Below are 17609 nucleotides of genomic sequence, written 5' to 3'. Positions count from 1 at the left end.
ATAAAAGGAGAAGTTGTGCAAAGGATTTCAGCTTATTTTCCTGGGAGGAGCTCCCATCTTCACCTTCACCTTGGGCATCCTCTTCTGGCTCAGTGAAGATTCATCAGCTTCCAGACCAACCTTTTCACCCTCTGGGCACAGCCCCCTCCCACACTGCGGATCCCCACTGTCCTGGGCTCCTGATGCAAGCTCGAGCAGGACATTGCTGTGGGCTCCAGGCCTTCGGCTAGATTCTTTGGATGGCCAGCAAGTGGACAGAGCTCTGGCCCTCTTCTCCAAGTGACTCTGTGGGCAGCCAATGTGGGCCAATCATGTAAACATCTGTGTGCTGCACTAGATCTGATTCTGAGCATGCACAGCCTTCGGAGGACCCTTCCCAGCCTGCACACTCTAAGAACTGACTAATATGGATGGTTTTAGCCCCGACAGTACCTAAAGCAGGTCAGTGTAACACTAAATGTGCAGAGGTAGTTTAGATACATGCTTCTATTTTTGCTGAAAAGAAACAAAGGAGGCTACCCTGAAGCTACCAATAATGATTATGTACACAAAGTGGACAGGAACTGGAAGAAGCTGAGAATTCTCAGTAAACTTTATATTTGGCCTTGATTTTTAAGACCTGTACATGTTTTGCATACTTTGAAGAAGATTAAAACAACAACTGTGCATCAGCTCAAAAAAACAAACAAACAAACAATGTGTGTCCTCTATATCTGCCAAGGTTGTGCCAAGATGAAACAGACCCAGGGGCCAGGGATTGCACCATCTGCCTCCCAAGCCCAAGGATCCAGCAGTTCCATCCCTTGTACCAAAAAAAAAAAAGAAAGAAAAAAAGTCAAAGAAACAGTCCTCGAATGAGTTGAAGATACAGAAAACTGGATCTGAATGGAAAGAGAATATTTCTCCCAGGCAGGGTAAGTGGTGAAAGTGAAAATGATTAAGGAGTGCAATATCTTTTGAAAATCCCACTGATTTCTTGACAAAACATTATCAATCACCTAACCAGTCCGAACCGGATGCCAAGTAACACAAACCTCAACATCAATTTCAACCCTGACTCTATATCCAACCCTGGTTTTCTGGTGCATTGGGTAACCTCTGCCCAGCCAGCCCTCCCCTTTCCTCCAATCGATGGTGACACTTCTCACTTCTGTAGCCCTCCTTACCTGCTGGGCCTCATAAATTCTGCTGGTCAAGTTACAGGAAGGCCTTGGGCATGGTCAGCTGGGCATCCTGGGTGGGCGTCCGGAGTCCTAGGCAGTGTGTCCTGGAGTCCTGGAAGTGTGGCAGCCAGATGTCCCAGGTAGGAGCCTCCAGTGCTAGGTGTCTGGCATCCTGGAGGATGGTGGTCTGGAGTGGTGGGGGAAGGGTGAGTCCTCGGGCCCCAAACCACTGAGGGACTGGCTCTGAGGACAAAGGCAAGGCTGCAACCTGATGCTCCGGAGGTTTAGCAGGAGGAAAAGATTACACTTCATTATGGTCTGCACACTACAGGAACATACACAGCCTCTACCCAACACCGGTCACAAGGGAAAGGTTGTGGAGGCAAAACAGATCTTAGGAGATGGAGGTGGGACAGGGGAGTTATCAGGAGGGGGAGAAGAGGGGACAAGAAGAGAGGAAGGGAGAGGTGGGGGAGAAAAGACAGGGAGAAAACTGGTAGAAGGACTGGGGGGAGGGGAAAAGGAGGGGGGAGGGGCCAGGCCGGGTCACTGGAAACAGAGCAAGGCCCCACCTGACCAAGTGAGTTGGAGAGTGGAGCAGCGGCAGGGTCCCTGGGGCAGAGAGGAGAGTGAAAGTGGCCAGTCCTCAGGCTCCAGCCACCAGAGAACCATCTCTCAGGGTCCAAGCCAGAAGGCCGCTCCTTGAAGATGGACTGAGGCACAGGGTGGGAAGTGTAACGCATGTGACTGCTTGCGCATGCGCACAGAAACATGGGGTCCATTGGGGGAAGGGGTGGGGCATAGTCTGGTCAGGTGGAACTTGGCCACACCCCCTGCCGCCTTGGGGCTGCCGGTGTAGAGATGTGCAGAGAGCAGAGCACCTAGGACTGAGCCCAGCTCTGCCCCACTGGCTGCACCCACTTGTGACCAAGGGCTAGTAAGGACCCTCCCAGGCACACCCCCCAGAAACTTGTGGAGCCGCACTGGTAGAGCCGTGCAGGGAGCAGAGCACCCCGGGCTGGCTATGCCCAGTTGCCACCAAGGGGTAGGAAAGTCCCCCCCCCCGGGCACGCCCCCGTGCCGCCTGTGGAGCCCCGCAGGTAGAGCCATGCAGGAGCAGAGCGCCCAGGACTGAGCCCAGCTCTGCTCGGGGGGCTACCGCCACTTGCCACCAAGTGCTAGTAAGGACCCACCCCCCCAGGCACTCCCCCCAGCCTCCCCTGGAGCACCGGGGGTAGAGCCATGCAGGGAGCAGAGTGCCCAGGATTAAGCCCGGCTCTTCTCCGGTGGCTACCGCCACTTGCCACCAAGTGCTAGTAAGGACCCCGCGGGCACAACCCCCAGTCTCCCATGGAGCCGCAGGGGTAGAGCATGTCAGGGAGAAGAGCGCCCAGGACTGAGCGCAGCTCTGCCCGGCTGGCTACGCCCACTTTCCAACAAGGGCTAGTAAGGACCCTCCGGACAAGCCCCCTAACCACCCTTGGATCCGCGAGTGTAGATGGGTGCAGGAGGCAGAGAGCCCAGGACTGAGCCCAGCTCTGCCCAGCTGGATACGACCACTAGTCACGAAGGCCTAGTAAGAACAACTCGGGCAAGCCCCCCAGTTGCCCTTGGAGTCATGCTGGTACAGCCTTGCAGGGAGGAAAGCTCCCAGGACTGAGCCCAGCTCTGCCTGGCTGGCTATGCCCACTTGCGAACAAGGGCTAGTAAGGAGCCCCGCAGGCACTCCCCCCAGAAGCCGGTGGAGCCATCCAGGTAGAGCAGTGCAGGGAGCATAGCGCCCAAGACTGAGCCCAGGTCTGCCCGCCTGAATACGACGACTAGCCACCAAGGGCTAGTAAGGACCCCCTGGGCAAGGCCCCCAGCTGCCCCTGGAGTCACACTGGTACAGCCGTATGGGGAGCAGAGTGCCAAGGACTGAGCCTAGCTGGGCCAGGCTGGCCACGCCCACTTGCGACCAAAGGCTAGTAAGGACCCCCCCCCCCCCAGCCTTCAGTGGAGCCGCACGGGTAAAGTCGTGCAGGGAGCAGATCGCCCAGGACTGAGCCCAGCTCTGCCAGGCTGGCTATGCCCTGTTGCCACCAAGAGGTAAGAATGACCCTGCTGGGCACACTCCCCAGCCACCCGTGGATCCGCGGGCATAGAGTCGTGCAGGGAGTAGGGCAACCAGGACTGAACTCATGTCTGCCCAGCTGGCTACTCCCACTTGCGACCAAAAGCTTGTAAGGACCCACCTTGGCATGCCCCCCAGGAGTCGGTGGAGCTGTGTGGGTAAAGCTGTGCAGGGAGCAGAGCGCATAGGACTGAAACTAGCTCTTCCCCGGTGGCTATATGGACTTTGCACCAAGGGCTAGTAAAGACTCCCGGGGCATGCTCCCCACCTGTATGTGGAGCCACAAGGGTACATCCCTGCAGGGAGTAGAGCACCCAGGACTGAGCCGGCTCTAGCCGGTAGCTAAGCCCACTGGGTACCAAAGGCTAGTAAGGACTCCCCCCCGACCACGCCCCCTAGCCGCCCGGGGAGCCGCGCAAGAAGAGCCGTGCAAGGAGCAGAACGTCCAGGACTGAGCCCAGCTCTGCCCTACTGGCTATATCCACCTGTGACCAAGGGCTAGTAAGGAACCCCCCCCCCCGCACGCCCCCCAGCCGCCCATGGAGGGAGCGGGCGGGCGGGCGGAGGGGGGAGGAGGATGGGCCGCTCCGCACCTGTTTGTCCATGGCTGGCGGGCCACCCAGTCCCCGGGCCCCGGGTCTCTAGGCGGCGCCTTCGCTGCTCCACGCCGCATTGCCGTCCTCATTATCAGAAGCCACCGCCGCCGCCACTCCGCGGAACCGAAAACCACCGCTAGCCCAGGTCGCTCACCGAAGGCGTGCCCCTGACGCCCACTAGGGCCCACCGCCTGGATGGACAGTCATCTGGGCCAATCCGCGGAATGGACCACCGTTCGGAGGGCGGGACTTCGGACCTGTCGGGGCCCTGCCGTGCTGTGGTTGGAGGGACGAAGCCGTCAGCCACTGGGAGGCCGGACCGGTGGGGCGGGAGGAGGCGCAAACTGAGCTCAGCTGATGGCAGCAAGAGGTGTGCGCCGCACGTGGAGGGGGGCGTGGTGGGAGGGGCGGGGGCGGGAAGGAGCTTTGCACTCTGGCGTGCCTCCAGGGCTGTCATGCCTTGCCGGTGGGCCACCCAGAGGGAGCGTGCTGGGGACTGTGTTCCCGGAGATGCTTTTGTGGCCTGTTGCTCCTATGTGGAGAATTTGACTTCAGCTTGTTCTTGGTGCATATGTGTTATATAAAATCAATTTTCCTGAAACTTTAGAAAGAGGCAAGGTTCAAGAGTACCTTCCTAAAATGAGCTATTTCCTCTGTTCTACTTGAATGCCCTTAAAAATAAGGCATTTCAGTTTTAAATGTCTTTTCTTGTTCTATTTTTTCAACTTCTCTTAGAGCCTTCACTTTCTTTCCTGTCTCTTCCCCCACTTCTCAATTTTTTCCTCATTAGTTGCTATGACGGGTGTTTGCTTGTTATTGTACATTTTCCTTTTATATTTGTCATAGCCCCAACACTACATTTTTATTATTTGTTTAAACAGTTAATTGCCATTTGAAGAAATTTAAAGAATTAGAAAAGGGTTATGTATTTCATGCCAGTAGGTAAATTGTATATGGCATTTTTTTTTCTTTCTAGCATTAGTTTCCTTTTTCAGAGTCTAGGTTTGAATTATTTAAAGATTTCATTTCTGAAAAAGTTTTTCTTTTGCTTTTACTGTTAAATTATGACTTAGATGGGTTTAAACTTTTGGGTGGAGGCTTTTTCTTTCACCAATTTAGAGATGTTGTTCCACTATAATTTCTTTTAAATTACTTCCTACAATCCATAATTATTTTTATCTTTTATTTCTTATTCTGCAGGTACTATTTGAGCCATTTCAAGATTTTTATTTTCTCTTTTCTTTTAAAATTTGTGTAATTTTTTGTGTTTTTAAAATTTTCATTCAGTTTATTAGTATATTTTAGGTATACAATACAGTTACATTCACTGTTGGGATCTTGTACCTTTGCATGATGTATCTTAGTTATTTTTTTCCCTTTTCCCTGCCCTCCCTTTACCCCCTCCACCCTTCCCAATTTACAAAGACTTTCCATTTTTTCCTTTTCTCATATTTTTTCTTTTCCCTTTTTTCCTTTCCCCTACCCTTCCCACTTCCCCAACTCCTTTAGACCTTTTCTTCCTATTTCTCATTATCAGTTACACCATTTGAACCTTACTGACATTTCTACTTTTTTACACCAGAGAAACTATTCGGTATTTACACATGTGTGTCCTATTTATTTCACTTAAGAGTATTGCCTCAATGTGCATCCATTTAGCTATAAATGTCTCTAGTTTCTCATTCTTTGTGTCTGAGTAGTACTCCATTTTATAGAAAAACCACATCTTCTTTATCCAGTCTCTAGTTGATGGGCATTTGGGCTACTTCCAAGTTTTAGCTATTACAACCTGTGCTGCTATAAACATGGGTGTGCATGTACCACTGTGTTATGATTCCTTTAATTCTTTTGGAAAGATACACAGCAGAGGGATAGCTGGGTCAAATGAGACCTCTAATCCTAGTTTTTTGATGTATCTCCATATTGATTTCCACAGTGGTTGCATCAGTCTGCACTCCCACCAACAATGGTGAAGGGTTCCTTTCTCCCCACAGCCCTGTATTTTTTTTTTATTTTAATAATTTTATAGTGATGCACTTTTGTGTGCTTTTCTTCATGTTCCTCATGAAGCTTTTTGGAGCAGGGCTTGATATTTCCCATCAAAAATTTTTGAGCCGTTTTCCTATTTTATTTTTAATAGTTTCTTATGCCATTTCTGTATTCACACATATCTTCTTCAGTAATATTTAATCTGCCATTAACACCATAAAATATGTTTTCATTTCAGATGTGTAGTTTTCACCTCTTCAAGCTGAAATATACACTTACATATAATTATATATAAATATATGTACATGGTGTATCACGTCTGTAATATACAATTGCATAGAAGATACATATATATTGAATAATATATACATATATAAGATGTATATATCTTCTAGATATCCCAATATACCATGTTTAAGTATTTGTCCAGATGAGTGATTAGGTAAGATACAATAATAACACCCTTTTAGTGTCTCTATGTGGTAAGTTCTATATCCAAGCCAGTTTGAGTGATTGCTTTTTGTACTTCATTATGGATAATATTTTCAAAATATACCTGATAATGTTTAAGCAGCTTTCATACACTGTATATTTTACTTTGCTGAGTGGTGTTTTGTTTTTGCATTCTCATAAATATTCTTGAACTTTATTTTGAAATGTAGTTAAGTTGGAAACAGAGAATTTTTCAAGTCTTGCTTTTAAGCTTACTTAAGCAACAATAGAGCAGCATAGAATTTAGAGCTAATCAATCCCCACTTTATGAATTCTATGTATAATGTCTCTGAGTTATGAGGTATTTTTAGCAATACCTGGGAACAAAAATCATTGCTGACCCTATGTGAGCTATGGGTACTATTCCTTCTAGCACTTTCCAGTGCCCCCTACCTCATCCACCCATGCAAGCTCAGGTAATTTCCTCACAGCAGGTACCGATGTGCATGTGCTGCTGTCCTTGCTTTTTCTCCAAGCGAAGGTGTCCTGGGAACTCTTCACTGCCTTGGTCTCTTCCAATTTGCTATCTCAGTTTCCTTCACCAGACTGTGCCTGGGTTCTTTCCTACTCCACGGCTGAAGAATCGATTAAAGAGTAAGTTGGGGCAATCATAGGGTCTATCCTGTTTTCCATCCTTCATTGATGATTGGCCTTCATCACCTGTGTCCAAGGACACGAAAGCTGTTGTTTCAAAAGTTATTATGATTTCTTACTTGTTTTATGCAAGTCACTGTGTCTTCATCTAGGTTAAAAAAGTAAAAGAACTTACATTGTGTTTTAAAGCACAAAAAAGTCTCATCTTCATGAATCTTATACTGAGGACTGTTGGGGATAGTATTTTACATCCATTTACTCATCAGTATAAATAACATCATCGTTACTATTTTCTACACATTTGTTTTGTATTTGAGATACTTCCTATCTTATTCTTCATTAGCTTAAATAATTCCTATTTTAAACTTTGATTGTTTATTATGATATATTGTGGTAGTAATACTGGATTTTGAGAATGGAATTATAAGGAATTGATTTTAAATATACTTTATGGCAAAAAAGATATTGAAAAGTTTCAAGCTTTAGTGAATAACCAGGTTTTTTAATATTTGCTTTACAAGGAACCCCTGTTTTTTAACTCCACAATAGATAAGAGAAAGTTGTCATTATTTAAGTACATGAGTGAAGTATATCTTTTTATTAGAAAATAATAATATGTGAATTTTTTTATATTTCTTATGGATAGTTACTTTGATTAAATATCTTCAATATTCTAAAATTAAATATTTAAAATATTCCTTTTCTGAAAAGTTGCTCAAAATGAAGATATCTTAGTGATATTCTTTATAATTTTATTTTACACATATAAAAATAGAACTCAATATAATTAATTCTTGAGATTTTTTTCTTCTTTAGCATGAGGTTAAATTTTTAAAGGAGTCAACAACATTAAAAATACCTTATTTACTCAAAGATTATAATGAAAAATTATGAGTAATATTTTCATTATATTTGACGTGTGAATAGTGAACAAATTATAGGGTATAGTTGTAGAAATCAACCAGGAGCAGGTTTATAGCAGAACCTTTGAAAACTGCTTAACTAGAATATCAAAAAAACTGGTTTCAGTTCAAGGATATTGTATGGTAAATATTTTGAGTGCATAAGAAAGTTAATTTTCAAATACTTTTCAAATTGTTACAGTAATTTTTAAATCCAGAATTTCTAACTATCATTTTATATTTTGTGCAAAATTTAGCATAATGGTAAACCACACAGATTATGGATTGAGATAGTTTGGGTTCAAATCTTGAATCTGCACATTACCTCTGTGCTTCAGTTGTCTCATCTATAAAATCAAGGATTATAATAATCCTTATCTTACATGCATGCTACAAGGATTAATGCATTATACACGCAAAGCATTCAGAAGAGTGATTGGTAGATTGAGGATCTTGTGAAATGTTAGCTACTAGTCATTAGCCCTGAGTTTTTCATTAACTATCTGTCTTGATAAGTAACTTGATAATATTCTTTAAATTCTTTCAATCTCTGATTTCTCATTTGTACAGTGATGTGGTTTTATGTTTGCAAGCATATTTTATCTTAAATGTCTACTCTGATTGACTAGCACTAGGCACCTAGAACATAGTATTCATAAAATTTTTGTCTGGCCAAAGCAAGGAAAAACATATAGCATCATTAGATTTGCCTGCAATGGGTTTAGCAGTTAGGATGTTAACATGCACACATGTGGATAAACACACACATACAATTTCATTTCTATTTTATACATCTGAAGATGACATAATTCCTTGGCACCAATTATTGTTTTTGCAGCTTCAACATAGTCGAATGATAAGATTTAGCATCTTTCTAAGAAAATAAAAAAATAGTTTATTCTTAGCTAAATATGGGTTACCATGACCTGGATTCAAGTTACCCTGAATGACATATTCTAGTGTGGAAGAAGTTACATGAACTTTTATAGTTACAGAGTCAAAGAAAGTCATAAATCAGTTCATTCACCAGTTACATTTGTGGGAACATTGGGTGGGGAAGGGGCTTCAGCAAGGCAAGGAGATTTAACATTTTTTTAAGTGTCAAAATCTTAACAAATTTGCTCTGGCATTTGCAATACTATTGTCTTCCAAACATTCAGCTCCATTCTTATAACTGAGAAGTTTTCTACTAATGTGGCTAAGCCTGAATCCTATGGCAGAGAGACAAGAAAGCTGTTTGCTGCTCACTGATCCATTCTTTGCACCTAGAACATGAATATGTGCCCTACGTTCTATTAATGTAATATCTCCACTCCAGATTTGGATGTTAGATGTCAAAAAATGAGAAAATAGGTTGAAAGAATATTGGTAAAATGAGAACTAAGGTTCAATTTATGCATTTAGTATCTATTTCTCCAGAGTAATTCTGTGGCATGACTTCATATTTGTTTGTAACAAGACAGATGCTCAGCCCAACTTTCCTACTTCCTAAATATTCTGAGAGTTGTCCTACTTGGGCCATATGACTTATTCCATTTCTGTTAGCCTGTATTGAGTTTGGCTACTTGCAATCAAGAAGCATGAAGGTTACCTGGAATTGCAGTCTTCCTCTGTAACAGTTAACATATGCCAAGTATCCACAAGGCACTCTGTGCCTCTGACACACTATACCTCTATCAAATGTTCACACTTAACATGAAATATAAACAGCTCTCAGTACAAAAAATAGAATAAGGAAAAATGTAATTGATAAAGGAGTAGGGATAAAGTTTTTTCCTCATATGTATAAATATCTTCAGATCACATTTCCCTTGTGGTTTAGACCATTCAGGCTGTTGTAAGAAAATATCATAAATTTGGTGGCTTATAACCAATTATCTTATTTACTTTTCTTGTTGCTGAGATAGAATACTGGACAGCCAAAGTTAAAGAAGGAAAGGTTTATTTTGGTTACAGTTCATAGAGGTTTTAATCCTTAGTCAGCTGGCTCCAAAACAGTATGTCCTAAAAGAAGGGCATTGTGGAGGATAAACAGTCCATGGCAGGGTAGGCAGAAGATTGTGAACAGCACATAAATGACAAGGGACTACCCTCTTTCTTCCTTTTATGTTCCATCCATGCTACCCACCCTTAGGGCAGGTAGCAATCACACCCAGGGTGGGGTACCTTTAATCCTACCCCAAATTAGCACAAACCAATCAGTGAACTAATTTAATAATGACAGACCCTTAATCCCAGCATCCTACACCCCAGATCCAGCCACCTATAACAGAGTGAAGATTTGGGGGGGACGTGGATAAAAGCTATAACACCAGTCACCATTTATTTTTCCAATTCTAGCATCTGGGAAGTGCAGCATCAAGACCTGGTGGATTTGGTGCTGGTGAGTACCTGTTTCTCATTCACAGGCAGACCCTTGTTTTATGGCCACATGACGGAGAGGACAAGGTCTCTCTACAGACATCTTTATAAGGGCACTACTCTCATTCATGAAGGCTCTGCCTCCATGACCTAATCATTTCTCAAGGACTTTCCAGCCTAATACCATCACCATGGGGGTCATGAGGAGGTATAAATGCCAAGATTTGTGGTGGTTCATTGTGGTGTCAACTTGTATAAAAAATGCCTACCTGATCAGTTTAGCACAGTTCTGGGTGCGTTTGTATGACTGACTTTGGCCTTCCCACACAGACACTTTGGAGCCCCAGGCCTTTGGCTTTTTACTGAATCCTCTGGTTTTCCAGTGGGCAGACAACTCTTTTGCATTCTTCCACCCCTGGCTCTGCAGGTGGACATTTTAAGCTTACATTGTAATATATTTCTTAGTTACTTTTCTCCTTGCTGAGACAAAATACCAGGTACCCCATGTTTTTTTTTAAATTTCATTGGTACATTTTATTGGTACATTTTAGGTATACAATTCGTTAACATTTATCATTGGGTGCTTGTACTTGTACATGATATATCTTGGTTCTTATTTTTTCCCCATTACCTGTGTGCCCTTCACCCCCTCCACCCTTCCCTATGTACATAGATTTCATTTCCATTTTTTTCTTTTCTCATAGTTTTTCCTTTCCCTCTTTTCCTTTCCCCTTCCCCTCCCTTCACTCCTTCATCTTTGGACCTTTTCATATTTCAAATTATCAATTATTCATTTTAATCATTTTAACTCTTGTTTACACTCTCAGTTTCTCACACTAGAGAAACTATTCGGTATTTACATGTGTGTCCTATTTATTTCACTTAAGTGTATGGCCTCGATATGCATCCATTTAGCTATAAATGACTCTAATTTTTCATTCTTTATGGCTGAGTAGTACTCCATTTTATAAAAAAAACCCACATTTTCTTTATCCAGTGTCCAGTTGATGGACACTTGGGCTTCTTCCAAGCTTTAACTATTACAAACTGTGCCGCTATGAACATGGATGCACATATATCACTGTGGTATGATTCTTTTAATTCTTTTGGGAAGATACCCAGCAGGGGAATAGCTGGGTCAAATGCGACCTCTAGTCCTAGTTCTTTGAGGTATCTCCATACTGACTTCCACAGTGGTTGCACCAGTCTGGACTCCCACCAACAATGGTGAAGGGTTTTTTTCTCCCCATAACCCCACCAGCATTAGTTATTTGTTGATTTGTTGATAGCAGCCATTGTTTCTGGGGTGAGGTGGAATCTCAGGGTTGTTTTCATCTGCATCTCTCGAATGACGAGTGATGTTGAACATTTTTTGATATATTTGTTTGCTGCTTTTACTTCTTTGTCTGAGAAATGTCTGTTCATTTCAGATGCCCATTTTTAAATTGCGTCTTTGAATTTGGGGATCTGATTTTTTTCAATTCTTATTTATTCTGGATAGTAGTCCTTTGAGTTACATCTGCTAAATTTTTTTCCCATATTGTAGGTTGTCTGTTAGCTCTCTTGGTGGTTTCTTTTGCAGTCCAGAAGCTTTTTAATAAGGTGAGATCCCAGTTGTTGATTCTTTCTGCTAGTTCCCGACCAGTCATGCCATGTTACAGGAGGAAAGGTTTATTTAGCTCACAGTTTGTAGAGGTTTCAGTCCATAATCAGCTGGCTCCGAACAGGGTGGCATGACAGACAAGCATCACAGAGAAGAAATAGTTCATGGCAGCCAGCAAAAGGAACAAGGGACCTTAACAGTGTCTTTCTGGCCCTTTTATCTTATGTAGACTACTTAGAGTGGGTAGCACTTACACCCTTAATCCTAGTGGCCTTGATCCTAGCATTGCACTGTGCACCAATTGCAGCTTCACCCACTCTAGACCCAGGGACCTCTGAAAAAGCCCCACCTATGACCGCATGAGGCTTGGGGTTGCATTCAAACACAAAATATAATACATACATACATACATATATATATATGGGGTTTTTTTCTATTGAAAATTTTCCGATAACCATAGTGCCTGTCCTTTAAAATGGAGCAAAGATCTACCCACTTTCTGGTATTATTTTTGGAATCTTAATTTATTCTGTCTTTCAATATGTGTTTCAATACTTGGATTTTTTAGCTCATTGAATAATTCGGATCAATTTGCTTATACAAAATATCATCTATTTATTTATGTATAATCAGTATTAGCCTGATTAATAAAACCCATAATGCCAGGTATTACCCTCAAAAATACTTTGTTATTAGGGGTTGTATGTGTAGCCCTTGGCTAATATGCACAAGGCTCAACATTCAGTTCCTACCACTGAAAAAACCAAAAGCAAGCAAACAAACAAACCAAAAAATATTTGTTATTGATAAACTTTATCAAAAACATTTTAGGGCTGGGGATTTAGCTCAGTGGTTTCGCCGCCTGCTTCGCAAGTGCAAGGACCCGAGTTCAATCCCTGGTACCAAAAAAAAAAAAAACATTTTAATAGTGGAAAATATAGTGATAGTGATGATTGAAAGTGTTACCCTTGGCTTCCAAAACAATTATCATTAATTGTCCAGGTATTAAATATGTATGTATTTAGTATCACACTTATATTTTTCATTGTTTATATCACATATTTATATTATGTATTAAAAGTATCTATATTATCTGTCATTTTTTATCAACTGTTCAAGCTTTTTCATACAGAAAAGAGTACCAGTGCTTCTTGACTTATGGTTGTGTTACTTTCCAATAAACACATCCTCAAATGAAAACATTTCATGTCAAAAATTAGTTTAAAGGAAGTAGGGCTATAGCTCAACTTGCTTCACATGCATGAGGCCCAGGCTTCCCTGTACCCCCAATTAATCATTGGTTATGTTGCGTGTTTCTCTCACACCATTGGGAATTATAAATATTCCTCACACTTCTCTAACTCTGAATTTCTTGTTATAATAAAATAATACATTATTTAAAACATTTTGTTTTAAGGTGAAATGAACCTTGTAATCAGTCCTCCTAGTTGATATAAATTCAATGAAAACTATAAAACATTGATATATAAAATTGTAGTCCAATGCAAACTGTACATTATTAAAATATAAAAACATAGTTGTTTGAACTTAGACTTAAAAGTAGAATGACCTTAAAACCTTAAAAAACATTATCTAAATGTTATATATCTCTATTTCTTCATATGTTAATGGAAAATATTCACAGAACTTACTTGCTTAATTCATGTCATTTTTGTTTGACCTACCCCTCAGATTTATTTATCTATTCACCTTCAGAATTTTGTCAATTTCATTAATTTTTTCCACAGGACCTATTTTCAGTTTTGTTGATTCATCCCCCTTCTAATGATTTTGATTCATTGAAATATTGTTCCAATTTGTCAGTTCTGTCTGCTTGCTCTGGGCTTAAATTGCTCTTATTTCTCTAGCTTCCTGAAACATTAAGAAGACTATTGATTTTAAAACTTTCATCTTTATGATACAGTATTTGGATTTAATACTATAAAATTCCCTCTAAGCACTTTTTCACTACATTCCACACATTTTGATGTTTTATTTCACTTTTATTTAGCATAATATATATTTACTTTTTTCTTGGGATCTATTTTTGATCTATGTATTATTTAGAAGTATATTTTTAGTTTTCAAATATATAGGGATTTTCAGTTGTCTTTTTGTGATAGATTTCTAGTTTAAATACATTAAGGACACCTTTCAAATGATTTTTATTGTTTTAAATTTCTGAGTGTGATCACCACTCCTGTTCAATATAGTTTTGGAAACATTAGCCACAGCAATTAAACAAGAGAAAGAAATAACAGGAATAAAGACAGGAAAGGAAGAATTCAAACTGTCATTTGCAGATGACGTATACTCTACATAGAAGACCCTGAGAACTCCACCAAAAGTCTTCTAGACTTAATAACCAAATTCAGTAAAGTAGCTGTATACAAGAACAACACACAAAAATCAATAGCTTTCCTCTACACAAACAACAGACTCACTGAGAGAGAAATAGGGCAAAAAATTCCTTTCACAATAGCATCCAAAAAACTGAAAGACCTAGGAATCAATGTAATGAAAGAAATCAAAGACCTCTTCTCTGAAAACTATAGCACTCTGAAAAGAGATTGAAGATAATGAGAAAATGAAGAGACATCCCCTGATGCTGGGTAGGAAAGATCAACATAGTGAAAATGGCCATACTTCCAAAACTGCTATACAGATTCAATGCAACCCCAATTGAAATCCCAGCAGCATACTTCACTGACCTTGAGAAAACAATCCAAAAATTCATTTGGAACAAGAAGAGACCCAGAATAGCTAAAGCAATTCCAGGTAACAGAGACATGGCAGGGGGAATCACAACCCCCAACTTGAAGATATACTACAAAGCTACTGTGATAAAAACAGCATGGTACTGGCAAAGAGACATGAGGACCAGTGAAACAGATTAAAAGATGCTGAAAGAACTCCAGACACACTCAGCCATCTCATCTTCGATAAAGGAGCCAAACACCTTCACTGGAGGAAAGACAGCCTCTTTAATAAATGGTGCTGGAAAAATTGGGTTTCAACTTGCCAAAGAATAAAGCTAGACCTATATCTGTCACCATACATTAAACTAAAATCAAAATGGATTAAAGATCTAAATATTAAAATAGAAACACTAAATCAGCTGGAACAGAGGTTAGGTAGAACTCTTTAAGACATTGGTGCAGAAAAAGATTTTATGAACAAAACCTCAGTTGCCCGTGAACTAGCACAGCAATCAACAAGTGGGATCTCTTCTTATTAAAAAGCTTCTGCACAGCAAGAGAAACCACCAACAGTGTGAAGAGACAACCCACAATATGAGAAAAAAATCTTCACCTGCTGTTCCTCAGACAAAGGTCTACTATCTCGAATCTACAAATAACTTAAAAAAATCAAGCCTCCCAAATTTAAAGACCCAATCAAAAAATGGGCATCTGAAATGAACAGACATTTCTCAGACAAAGAAGTAGAAACAGCAAATAAACATATGAAAAAATGTTCACATCACTGGACATTGGAGAAATGCAAACGAAAACAACTCTGAGATTCCACCTCACTATAGAAAGAATGGCTGCTATCATGAAATCAACCAATAACAAATGCTGGCAGGGCTGTGGGAACAGAGAAACCCTGCTCCACCGCTGGTGGGAGTGTAGACTGGTGCAAGCACTGTGGAAATCAGTATTGAGATACCTCAAAGAACTAGTACTTGAAGTCCCATTTGACCCAGCTATTCCCCTGCTTTGTATCTTCCCCAGAGAATTAAAAGAATCATACCACAGTGATATATGTGCACCCCTGTTCATAGCAGCACAATCTGTACTAGCTAAAACTTGGAAGCAGCCCAATTGCCAATGACCTGGAGACTGCATAAAGAAAATGAGGGTTTTTTTAAAAATAAAATGAAGTACTACTCAGCCATAAAAAATGAGAAATTAGAGACATTTATAGCTAAATGGATGCACATTGTGGCAATAATCTTAAGTGAAATAAATAGGACACACATGTAAATACCGAATAGTTTCTCTATTGCGTGAAACTTAAAGTGTAAGTAAGGTTCATATAGTATAATAGATAATGTGAAATAGGAAGAAAAGAGGCAAAGGGGAAGGGGAAGTGGGAGGGTGGGTAAAACAAAAGAAGGGAATGGAATTAATATGAGAAAATGAAAAAATGGAAACAAAATCTTTGAGAAGAGGGAGGGATGGAGGGGTTGAAGGGAGGGCAGGGGAAGGGGGAAAAAATAAGAACCAAGAAAGATTATGTAAAGGTGCAATTTTCCAATGATGAATGTCATTGTATACCTAAAATGTACCAATAAAATAAAATTTTAAAAAAAAATTTGTGAGCGTGTGTTAAATACCCCAGGACATAACTGTCTTGATGAATGTTCCATGTGAAGTTTAGAAGAATATGTTATAAGGATGAAACTATACAATTCAATTAGATCAATCTGATTGATATTGCTGTTTAAGTTATCTGTAGCCTTACTGATTTCCTGCCTACTTGATCTACCAATTACAGACAGGAATTTGTAGCTTTAAACTATGATAGTGAATTTCTGCATTTTTCCTTTTAATCTTACCATTTTTGTCCCATGGATTCTGATGTTCTTTATGAGGCCACACATGATAAAATTATTGTATCTTCCTTGAGAACTGACCTGCTAATCATGACACAGTCCTCTTATCTCTGCTAACCTTCCTTGTTCTGAAGTGTGCTTTGCCTAAAGTTAGCACAGCTCCACTAACTTGCTTCTGATTAGAGAAAGTGTTTATAATTTTTAGTGTTAACATGGTCTATGTTTTTCTATCCCTTTACTTTTAACCTGAGTTTTAAAATATATTTCCTGCAGACAACATGCAGGAAGTATGGTGGTGGTGGTGGTGGTGGTGTGTGTGACTGTGTGTGTGTTTCATCTTCTCTGATAATCTCTGTCTTTTAATTGGACATTTAGATCACTAATTTAAAGTGATTACTATATAAATGGATTTACTTCTATCTTCTTTGCAACTATTTTTTATTCATTGAATTTTTCTGCTTCTTTCTTACTATTTCTTCTGTCTTCTCTACTTTTGAGTATTTCATATAATTCCATTACCTCTAACTTAGCAATATAATATACATTTTTAACTGTACATATCTATGAAAAATAACATTATCCTTTATTCCTTTTAAGGTAATAGGCACCTTCTAAAAATTTTTCAAATTCCTTCCTCTTTTCTCATGTTACATTCCTGGCATTCATTTCATTTCTCCATAAGCTATAATAGCCCAATACACTATTACTATTATTAGTTTACAAAGCAGTCTTCTAATTTGGTTAAGATTAAGAAAAATAAGAGATAGGAACTTGTCATCAGATATTTATTTGCCACTGAACTTCTCCTTATTTAGATTAAATATTTTAACTTAACCAAGTTTTCATCTACCTGTAAACATTCCTTTAGCATTTTTTGGAGCAAGTCTCTAGGAATGAACTCATCTAGTTTTCATTTGAGAAAGACTTCCTTCACTGGGATTATTTCTGTGGTTATAGCTATGTGGGTATTTCTGTTTTTGTTTTTGGTAACAGTGATCGAACTCGGGACCTTGCACTTGTGAGGCAGGGGTTGGAACCACTGAGCTAAATCCCCAGCCCAGTATTTGGGTTTTTTAAATTGTTTTTGTTATTTATTCTTGCTGGCATTCCCACTGTGTATATATGTGTATATGTTACAGCTGTGATTGTTCTATAGTCCTTAGATGTTATTTTCTATTATTTTTATTCTTTCTATTTTTTGCATATATGCCTGGAAAGTTTGAGCTAATATGTCTTCA

The 17609-nt window shown here is 40.5% G+C and overlaps 1 protein-coding gene and 1 long non-coding RNA gene across 5 annotated transcripts in view; one reads left to right on the top strand and one right to left on the bottom strand.

The window, feature by feature from the left end:
- LOC147828504 (uncharacterized) overlaps nt 1-4072 on the bottom strand; it is a 157292-nt gene extending 153220 nt beyond the window's left edge. The window contains exons 1-2 of one of the 4 annotated variants that reach the window (XR_015450702.1): nt 3870-4072; nt 1167-1406 (exon numbers count right to left, since the gene is read on the bottom strand). This is a non-coding gene — a long non-coding RNA (uncharacterized LOC147828504). Of the gene's footprint in view, nt 1-1166; nt 2190-3869 lie in introns of those variants that run through there. The other 3 variants (XR_015450701.1, XR_015450703.1, XR_015450700.1) reach the window with 3 other exon arrangements.
- LOC101714214 (olfactory receptor 7E24-like) overlaps nt 1-17609 on the top strand; it is a 237541-nt gene that overhangs the window by 154852 nt on the left and 65080 nt on the right. The window lies entirely within an intron of this gene.

The sequence above is a fragment of the Heterocephalus glaber genome, unplaced genomic scaffold (genome assembly GCF_053883595.1).
Source record: "Heterocephalus glaber isolate CG9 unplaced genomic scaffold, H.glaber_assembly_v1.0 deba00001060, whole genome shotgun sequence".
Classification (NCBI taxonomy): Eukaryota; Metazoa; Chordata; class Mammalia; order Rodentia; family Bathyergidae; genus Heterocephalus; species Heterocephalus glaber.
The sequence above is the reverse complement of the archived record's forward strand: the minus strand, read 5'-3'. Positions and strand labels throughout refer to the sequence as shown.